General features: G+C 40.7%; 1 protein-coding gene across 3 annotated transcripts in view; it reads left to right on the plus strand.

The window, feature by feature from the left end:
• gab1 (GRB2-associated binding protein 1) overlaps positions 1-14,979 on the plus strand; it is a 42,875-nt gene that overhangs the window by 1,473 nt on the left and 26,423 nt on the right. The window contains exon 1 of one of the 3 annotated variants that reach the window (XM_083909433.1): positions 9,444-9,577. The exons of the other annotated variants lie outside the window; for them this stretch is intronic. The gene's annotated coding sequence lies outside the window, so the exon portion shown is untranslated. Of the gene's footprint in view, positions 1-9,443; positions 9,578-14,979 lie in introns of those variants that run through there. 3 annotated transcript variants of the gene reach the window in all.

A 14,979-nucleotide genomic window follows, 5' to 3' on the forward strand; every position in this document is an offset into this window, starting at 1 on the left:
CTTTTAAAACTGTTAGTTTGTCAAGAAACACCATCACAGACCTGGTTACATCTATTATTTGTAACTTGAATAAGTAATAAATACAGAAAGTTAGTTAGCAATATGTTACGAAGTAGTTACCTATATTTTACATTATATTTGGTTACATTTATTCTGTATGACAGTTGCATCTGGCCCTTTGAGGGTAACCATTATGCTGATGTGGCCCTCAGTGAAAATGAGTTTGACACCCCTGCTGTAGATGGATAGAGTATCCAGAAGCTATTGAGTCAGTAGCCACTGAATACTTGAAGTTATTGCAATGATGGTGCTCTTTTTTTTTTTACCTCTCATCATCTGACCTACACACCCAGTGGTGGAAATCCAAGCCAGATCAGGGTTAATTGTCATAAAGCACACTGTGATGAGCTGAATTGCTCTGTGCTGCTTGGTAAAAATGCAGTTATACTGTTTCCCAGGGATAATCAAAATAGACAACCTGCTTACTCAGCAAAATAATGCTTGTTCGGGCACAGTCGGTACGTTAAATGTCAAAGGTGGCACACTTGGCACGTGTTGTAACATGTTTTTGGTCCGGAGTGAAAGTTGTAGAAACTGGTTAATTGTTATTGAAAAGTTATTGTGCAAAACGAACACATCCGAGGTAAAATATCCAAAGCAAATATAGTGCATTAACACTAAATCAATATTCATTGGACATCTGTCGCAGTTAAGTTATTTAATGATACTTATTGGCATTAAATGGTTTGCACAACAGCAGAACTGTGTGCATCTGAAGTGTTGTTTGTCACAGTTACTGTAACAATTCGTGTTGACTACCCTTTGCTGACTGATCTCTTTCACACTTGTGCAGCTCATCTGATATTAGATGCGTCCATGTAATATATATATATATATATATAAGATTCAGTCATGAAATATTCACACTTGTCACTGTTTTGTTTTGCATTCGGGAAACATTTTCCTCATCGCTGGCAACAGCTCTGGTACAAAAAGCAAAACAACTTGTTACACACTGTCCTTGTGGACTCGCTCTCCAACTGACGTGTATTATGAGGCACGCAGCTTGAGAGTCTGATTTGATGACAACAAAACTATTTGATCATGCACACTTTTCTCAGAACAATAACCAGAAATCACTTTGTATGTATTGCTTGTAGGGAAAGAGAATACTTTTTTTGCTGTCAGAGGTTCACCTGATTTTTAGTCAGGGGTTTGAGGACAACAGTATGTTCTAACTTCTGCATCTCTTATATCTCCAAAACCGCAGTGTTTGCTATAATCACCTAACATTGTTCTTTCTTGGGAAAGTAAATGATAGCCTGGTGGTCAATTTGGTTATTCTGAAGAGGACATGTCAACAATAGTAAAGAATAGGTCAGCATACTGTTTTTTATGAGGATCCCGGGAAGTCAAATGCTGATTTCATTCTGAGGAATTTAAGTGGTTTACTGATGATAAGCAGATGTGATTTGTTTTTATAATTTATGCAAATAGTCATTTTGGGATGTTGTAGTGGCCTTTTTATTGTGGGGAAATTTTGCAAGTTAAATCAGTGGTTAGCCACTGTAAGCTTGTAAGTTAAATAAAGGCAACGGGTGAAACCACTTTTGAGATTTAGATTTTAGATGATGTAGGGACCTGCAACCCACCACCACTAACCCTCCTTGTGTTTGACCATATTTCTGTTACAGATAAGTAGCAGATATTTATTATTACATTCATACAAAGACTGTGTTGGCCTCAGATACCCAGTGTGCAGTCTACATAAGATATCACATTCAGGCATCAGCTTCTCTACAGTGTAAACACACATTTTTGTAAGCAGATTTCCCAGAATCAAACTACATTTTCTCTTCAGTTCAACTCCTGAATCACTCCCTTATGGTCCATAATGCAATACAGCCACAAGATATTATGCATTTTGCAAGTGGCCTTTTCCCGACTGACATAATACTTATTAACAGAAAAGTGGGTGGTTGACACATGGTTCCCCCTCTCTGTGAAAGGTCACAATGCTTGGTCACATGAAGCTGCGTAATCTGCACAACTTGTTCAAATGTCGCCGCTCTGGCAACTCACCACCAGTTGTTTTGATTTGTTGCCCAAAATAGGGAAGTTAATAATAACATCTGGGGACTTTTGTATTTGGTTTCATTTTTGCTCATTGTGGTTGAAAATAACACTATCGAAAAGGAACATATTGTGTATATATATGACGCAACCTCCACCTTGTAGCTTACTTTTCACCATTAGTACATAGTAACATCACTGGCTGTCTGAGCCTCATTACCAGCATGAGACCCAGACTTTTTCTTATCTGGTTAATTAATCAAACAACTGCACAGTCAGACGCTCTGGATGAATGAGGTCAGGTGCAAGTGTGAGCTGCTTCGTCGTGATAATTTGGTAATTTGGCCAAGTTGAGATGAGTTTCGATTACCACTCTGAACATCAATCAACGTGAAAGGTGATTGTGTCTGTGTGCTATTGTGATATATGGATAAAAATCAACGTGATGCATACATGTGTTAAAATTACAGTGAGCATTTTGTTTCAGGTTTAATGATAACGAAAAATAAACAAACAGAACATTTTAAAATGCTATAGGTGCATGCCAGTTCTCTTAATCCCCTTCTCCAGACTAAGCAGTGGTAGATTAGAGGCTGATGCCCCCCCCCCCCCCCTGCTTGCCCGGCTAACCACTTAGGGCAAAGTTTGCCCATAAGGCTTTGCTGCTGATTGGTGAAGGTCAAAGGTAAAAGCTTGTTCAGCCGACATGCCACTGAAAGACCTCTTAATTCATTACCACTGAGGAAGGCGGTCATTCCAAATTTTGGTCCCTGCCACCTGATGTTGGCCATGTTTGTTGTTGTTTAGAACGGTTAAATGTACAGTATACATCCATAAAAGGGATCAAGAATATGTGCTTTGTTTTTGTCTGTTTTGAGTGACACATTGGAATAGCTACGTGTTTGTTCCACAACTTCGTTGGTATTTAATATATAGAATGTGTCCTATGTACAGGATTACCTGAGTAATTACCTCGGCCACTATTTGTTTGCAGAGCTATGAATATAAAAGGGATTCAGCCATTTCCATGAAATTTTGTGCGGAGTCAGGAGTAGATCTGATTAAGAGCTGGATACATGATGGAGAGCAATCCGGGTGCTTTTAAGGTTTGGTGGTGGTTTGTGCTTCTGTAGCATTTTTCATAGTTCTTTGCTGCATTTAGAGTTACTGTGGGAAAGACTCAGCACTTCCTGGCCATTGATGTCTCATTCACAGTCGACATGAAGTTATCAGACCACAGTTGCATTTGTAGGACTTTCCCTAGCCAGATTTTGTCATAACTGTATCCACTGTGGATTTTTGTGTCCATCTGGTTGTATTTTTCCTCCTTCATCTTTCTTACCTTTCCAATCGGCAAAGTTCTCTCTCGGTCCATTTGCAAAACCCGCTTTAAAGGAACAGCTTTTGCGAGTGATATCACCGACATCTGCAGTGAATTATCACAGAGCACTGAGTTGATGCATTGATGGATTTGCATGGTCATTTTTATAGCACCACACGTAAGATATCACTTACATTTGTGTCATTTGGAAGCACTCTGAAGCAAGATTAACGTAGATCTCACCATGAAAGTATGCACATCTTACCAAAGACACATTTTAACACTATTCATATTTAAGGAATATGCATTACATCTTTAGATTACCGATATATTACGCCTTATGGTAATGGCTGTTTTTTATTGTATGCATAACACTACATTTGCAGTTAATAAAATGCAGTGCACCTAATCATATAAATAACTGGGCAGTTTCCAAGTTCTTAACCCCACTGCACATTTCTGTATGGACTACTGTAATCCCTCTTGTCCACTGGCATGTACCCTCTGGAAACAGATTAGGATTTTGTTATACACTTTGTCTGGCCCTTACTAGGGCCTCAGTGCTGGAGCACAATACTCCAGGGTAAACCGGATGAAGGAAAATGTCGAACCCTGAAAGTCCTCCTCTGATGGCTGTAAAGGGAGACTGAGGACATACTCCATGCTGATGTTTAGTCCTCTCAGCTGGGACTAAATGCATTTGCAGTATACACCACGTTGTTGGCCGTTAGCCATTGCATCTGTCTTTGGCTGACAAGAAACGATTGTCATTTTGCACATTGCTGAAGACAGATATGTATGCAACCAATGTGACAGGTCAGTCAGATGAAAACAAAGGCATATCTCTTTGATTAAGTAGAGGATTCATTAAATCTGCTTAGCAAGTGGAACAGAGAACAAACACTCACTTTCTGTAATGCTCCCCTCCCCACATGCTTGAAGAAACAAACAAAGCAGCCCGGCCTGGATGCAACAGAGGGATACTTGTGCAGCATTAGCTTCTTAGGCTAACAAAGGAAATATTGGACCGTGTCCCGACAACACAGCTAAGCAACACTGCATTTGGACTCGGCGCACTACTGATGTGTGTGATCTGCCACAGCTTGAAAATGGATTGCATGTGCCATTAATTATTTAATGTCCATTACAAAGAAATGAGCATTAAATATTAATATCTGTGCTACTACAATTGTTATCCTTACTGGCTGACTTTTGTTCTACGTACAGAATATCATCACTTATACATAGGTGTATCTGTTTTACTGTCGCCAAACTGGTGCCAACCGATGTGCCATGGTTAGACGAGGCTAGACAAGGAAAACACAATAAGCTTTTTTTAATGACACTAACATCGGTTTGTTTTGTAAAGTGACCTTTTACGAGCAGGGTTGTTTGTATGAGCAAATGTGTTTTTAGAAGATGGGGTATGTATTTTCAGACAAATGTGTTTATAAAAAAAACACAATAGACATGATCGTGGTTTGTATTCTCTTATGGATATTTATAGACTGTCTTGTAATTGCATCACAAAAAAACAACTACAGAAATAGAACAAACCTCTGCTTCTTTTTGCACATAGTTAAATACCCAAGCATTATTTTATCCAAAAATATATATATCGTCTATCTCTGTTTTGTACAACTTTAGTTATTATTATATGCAAGTTGTCTGTCAAAGCCTTTTGTAACCACAGTTTTTGAGAGGCTGCATATATCACCCCAATAGCTCACATCTATGTTGGCTCTCAATGTGTCTCTGTGGTTCTAATAGCAATATTTTGGAATCAATCAAACCTAGCACCACTGGTTTGTTGTTTGCACCCCACTGTCTCTGTCACCATGTGGTCACCAGTTCACTGCTTTGGAGTTCTTCCCATCATGTGGCTTCCATGTCCTCCATAACTCACAAGTCACTGCTTTCATGGATGAAGTCTACTAATATACGGCGTCGCAAAATTGATGTGGAATACAACAGGTGTCCTAAATGTGTACAATCTGAATACATCTTAGTAGGTAGGACTGGATCTGGTTGATCTGCATCACATCAATAAAGATCGTAAGTCAGAAGCCACAGAGTTTTATCAAACTTACCTCAAGTTAGTTCCAGATTCTGTGCCGCGGCCACAGTCTGACATGAATAGTTCTGTAGGAGATCTACAGTCTTTCCAAAGCCTAAAACTGTTTCTGTTGCTGTAGGCTCTCGATTGAGTTAGAAAACGTTGGTTGTGCAGTGAAGTATCCTTCTGATTCATCACCTTAAGCAAAATAACAACAAAATTACAAATGTTGCTAACATTGGCTTTTGTTGGAGGCTGTCATGCAGTGAAATTTTTAATTGTAAGACCGGTGATATTTGTATGGACAGTTTATTTCTGATCGTATCTCCAGTTTGTAAAGTAACAAGTCTGGTTTCAAAACCCAGCCGTTTTTTTAATACCAGCACATAGTTTTATGATTAGGAAATGAGGTTGAAGCTGTTGTTGTTGTTATCATACCCATCAAGATATTAGCCGCAGCATAAAATCTGGACTTTTTTGATGTCTAAATGTGAAATTGGTTCATCCAAAAATGGAAGAGGATGTTGCTGTATGTGAAACTTGAAATAGCGGGAACTGGAGCAAGTTGTTTTATATTGTTTATTTGGAAACGAAAATAAAAAAATTATAATATTTTTGCAAGGATTTCAAAATGAGGCAGCGTTTGATCAAGTAAACGTGGGGTTGTGTTTACCTCGTGGATGGTGCAGTGTGCTGATTATGCACAGTCTCTCCTCAAACGTTTACATCGCACCATTGTGTCACTTTTGAAACCCAGTCAGTTACCTCAGTAGAACAATGATTTTGAATGTAATAGTAGGTCAGGGCTGACATTGAAGCATTTTGTAAACCAATGTGTCTCTTTTTGCCCAGTGCAGCTGTTTACTGACCTGAGAGCCAAGTCCACGCAGCAGTTCAGGGAGGGACTGTGGGGAACTGGTTCTCATGCAGACTTGGTTTTCCTGTTTGAAACTTGGGAGCAGATTCAGAGTTTTTTTTTCTGTTGGACTAAAACTGTTCTCGTAAAATGATCCTTTTGTGCCATTTGTCACTGTGCCAAGTTGAAGAGTTTCAAGTGCAGCTATTATTAAACACACATGACAGAAAGTATTTAGTGACGCTAACTGTACACATTGTAGTGTTATTTCTTTTTAATTACTTATAATTGGGTCATACAATTCTTATTTACCGTATTTTCAAAAATGAAGAGTGCTGGTAAGCTAGTGACACAGGCAACAAATATGGTATCTGTTTAGAGTCTGCTCTATTTCCAGAGTGTAGTTGTAGTCCAATGTGAACAGAGAACAGTGATATTAAGAGGACACAGGCACAAAGACTGTAGGGCTCTCTGTTCCCATCAGATTGGTGTGTGTGTGTGTGTGTGTGCATGTGCTGGAGAAAAAAAGCATACACAGAAGTTGGACCAAATTTATGATGATGTGCATTCCCTGAATTCTTGCAAAACAGAGGGAACTTCTTCAAGATTAATGATGCAGGACTATACATTTTATGGAGTGAAATGCAGGCTGGGATATACCACAGTGGCAATCAATAACTTTGTCATTGTCGAGTTAAGCAAATAGACGGCAAATGGGATGAGAAACTAGAGTGCTCCATGAGAGCGGCTCTCGGCTCTCTGCCTCGTTCTTTCTGTTCCCAGTGCCTCTTGGCAGGCACCGACGCTAGGAATGTTGCGTCGCTCTGTGCTCCTCTTTGCTGGTCTGCTGGGGTGTGAGCACCTGGTTCTTAGCCGCTGCTGCTGCTGCTGGCTCTTCAGCTTAGCCTAGGATGGGCTCACACTGCACAGCTATGCAATGCACTGGCTGATTGTTGTTTCTGTAGCACTGGGAGGGAAGAGAAGCCGCTCCCTGGCGCCCCAGCAAGGCATGGCCGCCCCTTCCTGTGTGAGGCGCTGATGGCTACCAGATGGTGGGTGAAGAGAGAAGAGGAGGGGTCCTATTCTCTCTTCCTCTTATTCTCTCTTTATCCTTTTGTGCCTTTGTGTATTCTTTAATATCTGCTGGTATCTTTTTTTTTTCTTCATCTTTGTCTTCCTTTGCCTCTTTCCTTTGCCACCACAGCTAATTGTCCCTCACATAAAGGAGGATGAAAAGGAGACTGATGCTGACCTCCAGGCTGTGCATCATGCAGCAGTTCATTAGGTGTTCCCTACACTCAGACACAAGACGTCACTGTGACTCACTTGTAATCAATGAATCGCTGAAGAATCATACACTTTGAAGGCCTGTTCAGGCCTTTAAACGTCCACATGGAACATTGACACTGTTGCCACACTCACCTGTTCAGTAGAAACAGGGAGATTCAGGCTGCGTCTGCACTCATGTCAAGTGAGCTGTGTGTTCACAGTCTCTCATGATTTAAACACACCTGCTTGTTTAGGGATTGACCTATTGGTGCAGATCCCACAAATAAAGAAAGTGAGATGCTTCTGTGGTTATGGTACTTATTTTGTGTAATTGAATAAAAAAAACAACAACTAAAATCTGCTTAGCTGAGGTTAACTGGATAGCTATATTGTAGGAGCGCTATTCCCATTCATATGTTCCAGATTAGTGAACGATAAGAAGAATCTCTGGGATGCAGCGCAACAGTGTCATCCACTGATCGTCCGACTAAATAAATAATTGCAATCCAAAACAGTTCAGCAGTATATTGTCATAGATACATATTGACATCTGGAACCAAATTATCGGCATCATTTTCAATTGTATTGATTATGTGATAATGTTTTCTTTTCACGTGTTGATGCAGTAGAAATCATGGACTGAAAAAATGTGACTAATTTGGTATTAATGATTAAGTGCTGCCAAACGTTCTGTGACCCAGTGTTTTAAAAACTCTCTCGTTGTTAGGTTGTCTACAAATATCCAGTATCGAGAAACATTTGTTTCTGTTGTGTCAAAACTAGATTGGTGCAATAGAATTTCAGATGGTTGGATGAGTGCTGTGTTCATCTATGTTTTGGTTTGTAGATTTTCTGCAAACTTGTCAGAAAAAGACTCCTCTGTCATATGCCCCTGCTTCTGTTGAGTTGAAGATTTGAAGGTAACTTTTGAAGGTAGAAACGTGTTCGACTGCATCTGTATCACATTTAACTCCAAAGGTTCACCTGTCATTTGCCACACACACACACATTCACCCCCCCCCCCCCACACACACACACACATTCACCCAAACACACACAGTTGCAGCTGGCACTTGAGCTATGTGGTGCTATGAGATCTGACCCTAGCCGCTGTGTCTGCAGCCCCTTAATTTAGCCCACTGCTGTCATGGTAGTTTTTACCCTTCTTCTCTGGCTCGATGCTGTGCGTGCACCAATATTTGTGCATGTTTGTCTCGCTGGAGAACAAGCTGAGTTAGTAGAGGGGGGGTCAGCCTGGAGACTAAACGTGAAATATTGCTACTGACCTGTGTAATTTCCCACGTTGCTGTGAGACAGACAGGCCCTCAGTAAAATAGATGTTTTGTCTGTATCAACTTTCCTCCAGTTTGTCTGTTGAACTAGTTTTGAAATCGGTTTCTTTTGTGTGTCTTGGAGGTAGAATTCAAAGAGCAAACTGAAGTGGACGGAGAAAGATGGATGGCTCTTTGCCTTTCACCACTGGCCCTGTTGTGGCCACAGTCCCTGATCGCATTAGTGTTACTATGGTGCTGTCCGATATCTTTGGCCTGGCCTAGAGCCAGAGGACGTGGTTGAACTTGCACACATGTACACACAATCATATACTCTCTCTCTCTCTCACACACACACACACACACACACACACACACACACACACACACACACACACACACACACACACACACACACACACACACACACACACACACACACACACACTGAGAAAGAGAGACAGGGATGCACCAGAGACCCCTGCTCTCAGAGAGTATTTGTTTCCAGCCTGACTGGAAGCTGAGAGTCTGAAGGACTTACCCCTCTTGTCCACTTTTTCTTTCTTGGCATGTCTCTGAACTTTATCGGGCACTCCTATTTTTTTATTTATTTTTTTAATGCCTGTTCCTGGTGTGTCTTATAAAACGTCTGGAATACCTCGACCGCCTTTGATTCAGTCCTATACCCATGGCTTTTGGATAACCAACCAGTGAAATTCAAGCAGAGACAGGTTGGTAATATTATTAATTACACTTTAAATAACATGGCTAAAACATACTAATTTCCCTTTTACTTTTTGTGTGTGGACACAGGGAAGCAGTTGTGTTGATATACACACAAGAGACGATTAAATTGCTGCATTTATAACATTAGAACATTTTAAAATCTGTAAATAGTCCTCTACTCTCATGTAATGTTATGTTATGTTCATCCACCTAACACTGTGGGAAATTTCTCAGGGAATTTCCAACACAAGCCTTTTATTATCAACAGCTTACATTACCAGTGTTTTATGTAACAGATTCATTTGCAATTTTACAATATACAAATTTGTAGTTTTAGGAGGTAATATAATATAATATAATATAAAAATGATTTTGTGTAAAAGTAAGATAAAATCAGAACTGCTTCTTGGCTAGTTCTCAAAACACATATCTTTAATGTGATCTATGCCATAGTCCTCTTCCACTGGCTGTTTTCTTTTCCAACCGTTGTGTACATGTTTGGCTGTGTGTACAGGCCAACAGAGGCTGGAGAAGAATTCTTTAACCCCTCTCTCGTCAGTGGGCAAGGAACAGTTTGATCATGTGAACCGAATCTGCCATGCCGAAGGAATGTGTTGAATTCGAACCATGCAGCTTCGACAAGTGCATGTGACTTTGTGCAAGAGCTCAGATTGGCGAGAGCCGCAGATAGGAGGCAAACAGGACGGGGCAGGCAGCCATTAATTACAAGAATGAATACCAAACAAACAAACAAATGTTTTAACTGCCTGATCGTACAAGGAGATGTTGTGGAACTGATAAACTTGGGGTTTGTGGAGAAACTTATCCTGAGGTCAGATGACCTCTAGTACTGCTTTGGTTCCCATGCTTGAGAATGGGCTGCCATTTGTATTCACAAACTGTCCTCAGACTTTTCAGATTGAAGGGGCCACTGTATGAACAACGGTAATTAATTATTGAGTCTAGGAATCATTTTCAGTGTTAGTGTATCAGTCAGAGAGTAACGGTCCCTTTGTGTCAGCATGATTCTTTCAGATGAGCAGTTCAGCGTAATGACAGTCAAATACTTGTGTCATGTCATGTCACTTAACCATGAAATGAATTAGATAGTTGTCAGTTGTTTTGTCAGTTTCTGAATGAACTTGAAAATGTTTACCATCTGAAAATGAAACCGAAGTGTTTGTCTTTTACTTTCATTTACATGTTAACGGAACTGTCCCAAGAAACTGAACTGGGGGTTTGATGTTATTGCGGTTTACACTAGTTAACCTGCTATGTTTTGTCTTTGTTTTTCTTTTGTAAGCTAATTTTGTATTCTAATTTAATGTTTGGTCAAAGTGATTAAAACAATTAAAAACTAGAAAAGCACTCCTTGAGCGCAGACCTACAAAATACACCCTGCTGGCGAGCAGCGTCTACGGATCACGCAAAAAATTTAAAGGCGCCATATGTAAGAATGTGGCTACAAGTTAAAGGTATTGATTGGTCATCTGGATTTGAGTACAAATGTATGTTATGTGAATGTTTTGACGTGTAGCCTTGTTAGTCATGGTGACCTGCCAATGCTTTGCTCTTCTGGTGTCGCGCAGAAGACTTATTATTGCAGGGCAACCCTTTTTTAATGTTTTAATGCAACATTAGGGAAGTCTAATTATGAATTCTTCTCACATTCACCAAAGAGAACCTGCTGCTGTGACAGTCAGTTGCTTACCATAACCATCGCCACCAAAAATCACTTTATTGCTCTCATTGGAGCTTTCTAATGTAAAATTAGAGACAATTTATGGAAAAATATGATGTTTACGGTGTGTCAAAAGTCCAGCAACAGGGCATGCATCAGTAGGAGAGGGCAGGAGAGAAGTATTTTTTTTGTTGATATTGTTTTGGTGTTTTGCATAATAGTTGCGTTGTAAAAATACATTGCACTGTTATCTTTGCTGCCTGTATTGGTGGCTTAAAATGACCGTGTAGGTGGGATTCCACACATTCTACACTAAACATGAGTCACTGTATGGAAATCGCATGAACGCACACGCAGCGCACAACATCTCAGGTATGCGTTCGCACCACGCACATTCCCTTTCAACTGAAAGTGAAGCAGTATCAACTGAATGTGACAATAGAGAGTGGAGGTGTGTACCAGTTTCAGGGGACTGGCTGAAAAAGGAGGCGTGTCTGTAAGATGACTGAGAAACAAGCCGAGACATGCTCTGCAGCTCAGCTCATAGCACAGGACACCAAACATGGCTAATCTAAGCATGTTGTGTTTTAATCTATGAAAGGAATTATCATTTATTTCAATGCAGGGCAATAATTTCACATGTTTTCCAACCAGAATAAATGGGCTATTTCTGCCATCTTGAATCTTGTTTTATCTTGTGTATCTTGAGTAACCAGGCAACACGTTATTGAAAGTAACACCACCAGTGAAACAGAAGCGTATATCAGAGTCCATTTCCTTATCTTTGTTTGAGGCATCTCGAGCCATTTCCTCATGGACAGACTGTAGCAGGAGAGTGGCTAATTAGATCATATCTAAGGCAACCTCTCACTGGCAGCTAAATGTGATTAGGAATAATTTTCATTGGGCTGATTGGATTAGACTGCCACTGTTCAGTGCATAGAGAGGGATTAGGTTAGAAGCATGCACACAGAGTGGACTAAAAGTATTAACGTAGAACCTATTATACATTCATTTTTTTGTTGCATTGTAATCAATCAAAAAGCCTTTAATATAGAAACTAGACGCTTTATTGGAGCATGCTGGTTTTAAAGCAAATTAATATGAACATGGCCTCATGGTGGTTTATTTTGTCCTGAATTTCAAGATGTCATCCCTCTCAACATGCAGTGGTCCCCCCCCTCTGCAGGAAGAAGTGGGACAGTCATGCGTCTGTCGCTCAACCCACAACCGGCTGTAGTGTGAAACCCTGAGCTTCTCCGAGACCTCTGTGCTGCTGCACTCTCCTATCAAAACATAAATTCAATACAATACATCAACATGTAGTCAAAATGATTCTCGACTCTTTGTACTGTATTGTGCATGTGCAGGAGTGCATCAAAAGCTGGGAATCGAGTGTGGGATGATGTACTTTTTAGCATGTGGGCCAGATATTTTAGGTTCTACCCACTTCACTTGAGCCAGTGTGTTGTAGGTGTGCTGTGCTGCAGCAGCAGCAGCAGCAGCAGCAGCAGCAGCAGCAGCAGCAGCAGCAGCAGCAGCAGCAGCAGCAGCAGCAGCAGCATGACCATGGGGGTTGCGGTGGGCAGTTGTTGCCAGAGGAGGTGGTATGTTATTTTCAGTCCATTGTGTCTACTTCCTGCGGGTCAGGGGTTATTGGAGCAGGGTGTTGCAGACTTAACGCAGTAAGAGGAGGGGAGGGAAGTCAGCAGGGTAGGCAGGAAAGTGGCCGTGCTCATTTGACAACAGTGACTGGTCAACAGCTCACTTAGCCCGCTTCTTTCGTAAACGCTCGTCTCCCCGGGCAAAAAGCGTGGACACTCGAGAGCCAGGTACAGAGATTTGACTTGCATTTTGAAAACCGCTGACCTTGTTATTATTCTCACCGTTTGTTTCCGTTTTGATGATTGTTTTCAGCACTTTGCATACATTAGCTTTGTGACCCTCAGCAGAAGGTCAGATACAGAAATGATCGTTCCAAATTCTGTTTGGAGCGGTTTGTCAAAAACAGAGTGGCAGCCTAATGCGTTTTGTAACGTTTAAAACTCACCCTGGTGGTGTTTTGGAAACCGTTTTGAATCATATTATTGTAATTCAGAATTTACAATGGCAACCGATGCATGCATTTAAAAGAGTATACGCTTATAAAGGGGAGCATGTGGTGGTTGTCCATTTAAAATAAATACATATCAACAATGCACCAAATGATAAACATAGAAGTGCTATACAAATCAGACAGCATTGCTATGGCTATGATGACAGCTCTAACTATTCTAGTCTAACAAACGTGGCAAAATTGGTGCAGGGTTGTCATGCCCATAGTACATTTTATTTTTAAATTTCTGCACCTGACCTAATTTTTTTTGAAAAATCAGGCTGTCAAAAAATACAAATCTGAGGGTTGTCTGAGGGTTTTCTATATTCCACTTGTAATAGTTACAAACATAGCAACATGTTTGATGATTCAGTGCAATTAGAGTAAAGCTGCAATATGTAAACTCTACAGTGTATACTGTATGCAAGTTTGTGAGTATTATGTCAGAGGTTTAAACGATGCACATCGAACAGTGATTTCTAACTTCTTTCTCCAACGGAAGTAAAACGTTTTGCAATAAACAAGCAAATCATCGACCTCAGTTACTGAGTTCCCAGTAGTGCATCCTGTGTAGCATTCCCTTTCAGTCTGAGCCTGGACTACCACTTTGAATTCACACTGCTTTCTGTGCAGTTTTTTGCGAGACCGTTGCTGTTGCAGCGCAAAGGTAAATGTTAATATAGAAAGAGGTTCTAAAGTTAGCACCCAACAAACCCCCCAAACGCGACCACAGTGACAAAAGGAGGCAAAACAGGAAATCTTTTTGCCCAGAGTGTGTTTGGGGAACAGATGACCAGGAAGATAAAAAGCGCTAACAAAGTGGAAACTTCCACTAAGGGATGTTATTTTGCCGTGTGTGTGTTTTTCTCTCCTTTTTCTCTTTTTCACAAAGCTCAGTGTTTCCTGGAAAACAAAGTCAGAGGTAGTTGGTCTAGTTTTGATGAAAAGCCTTATACAGTGTGTGCTCAACAGGTTTCCTATATTATACACAGCTACTGACGCCGTGCTCCCTCAGTCATACATGATGTGAAGTTAATATTTAAACCCGAGTTAATGCTTTACTCTGTGTGCATGGTTTGAGCTTGAAGCATTGGGGGAGCGATGGGTGGGATGTGGTGCCGAACGAAAATTAGGTGATCCATCCTTGTTTTAGGAAACTTAACCAAAATATTACAGTCAGCCCCATAACTGCAGAACTACTGATCAGATCATCTTTCTTGCATGCTCTCTTCTGTTACATCCTCCTCAACTCTCTCCCTCTCTTTCACTCTCTCTCTGCCTCCCCCCAACTCGATCCTCTAATGAATGATATGGAATGATTACTTGAAGGAGAGTTCCTGTCCCCGCCCTACAAGAAAGGGTCAGTGCAGCAACGGCAGCAGTTGTGCAGTTGCCTATGTCCAAGTGTGTGGAGTAACAGCAGGGCCATGGTTCTGGATTTAATGGAATTGGTACTAGGAGCCATAGTGTTGGCATAGGAAAAACTCTCCAACAAAGCCGGATAGAGTGTAATGCCTGTGGTTGAAAACTTCGGTAAGCGTCACTATTTCTCCTCCAGATATACAAGTTGTATTGAAAAATATGATTGTCTTAAGTATAATTGTTGCTATACCAAGCTGTGATGTCTGTTT

This window comes from Microchirus variegatus (assembly GCF_963457635.1).
Source record: "Microchirus variegatus genome assembly, chromosome: 23".
NCBI classification, from domain to species: domain Eukaryota; kingdom Metazoa; phylum Chordata; class Actinopteri; order Pleuronectiformes; family Soleidae; genus Microchirus; species Microchirus variegatus.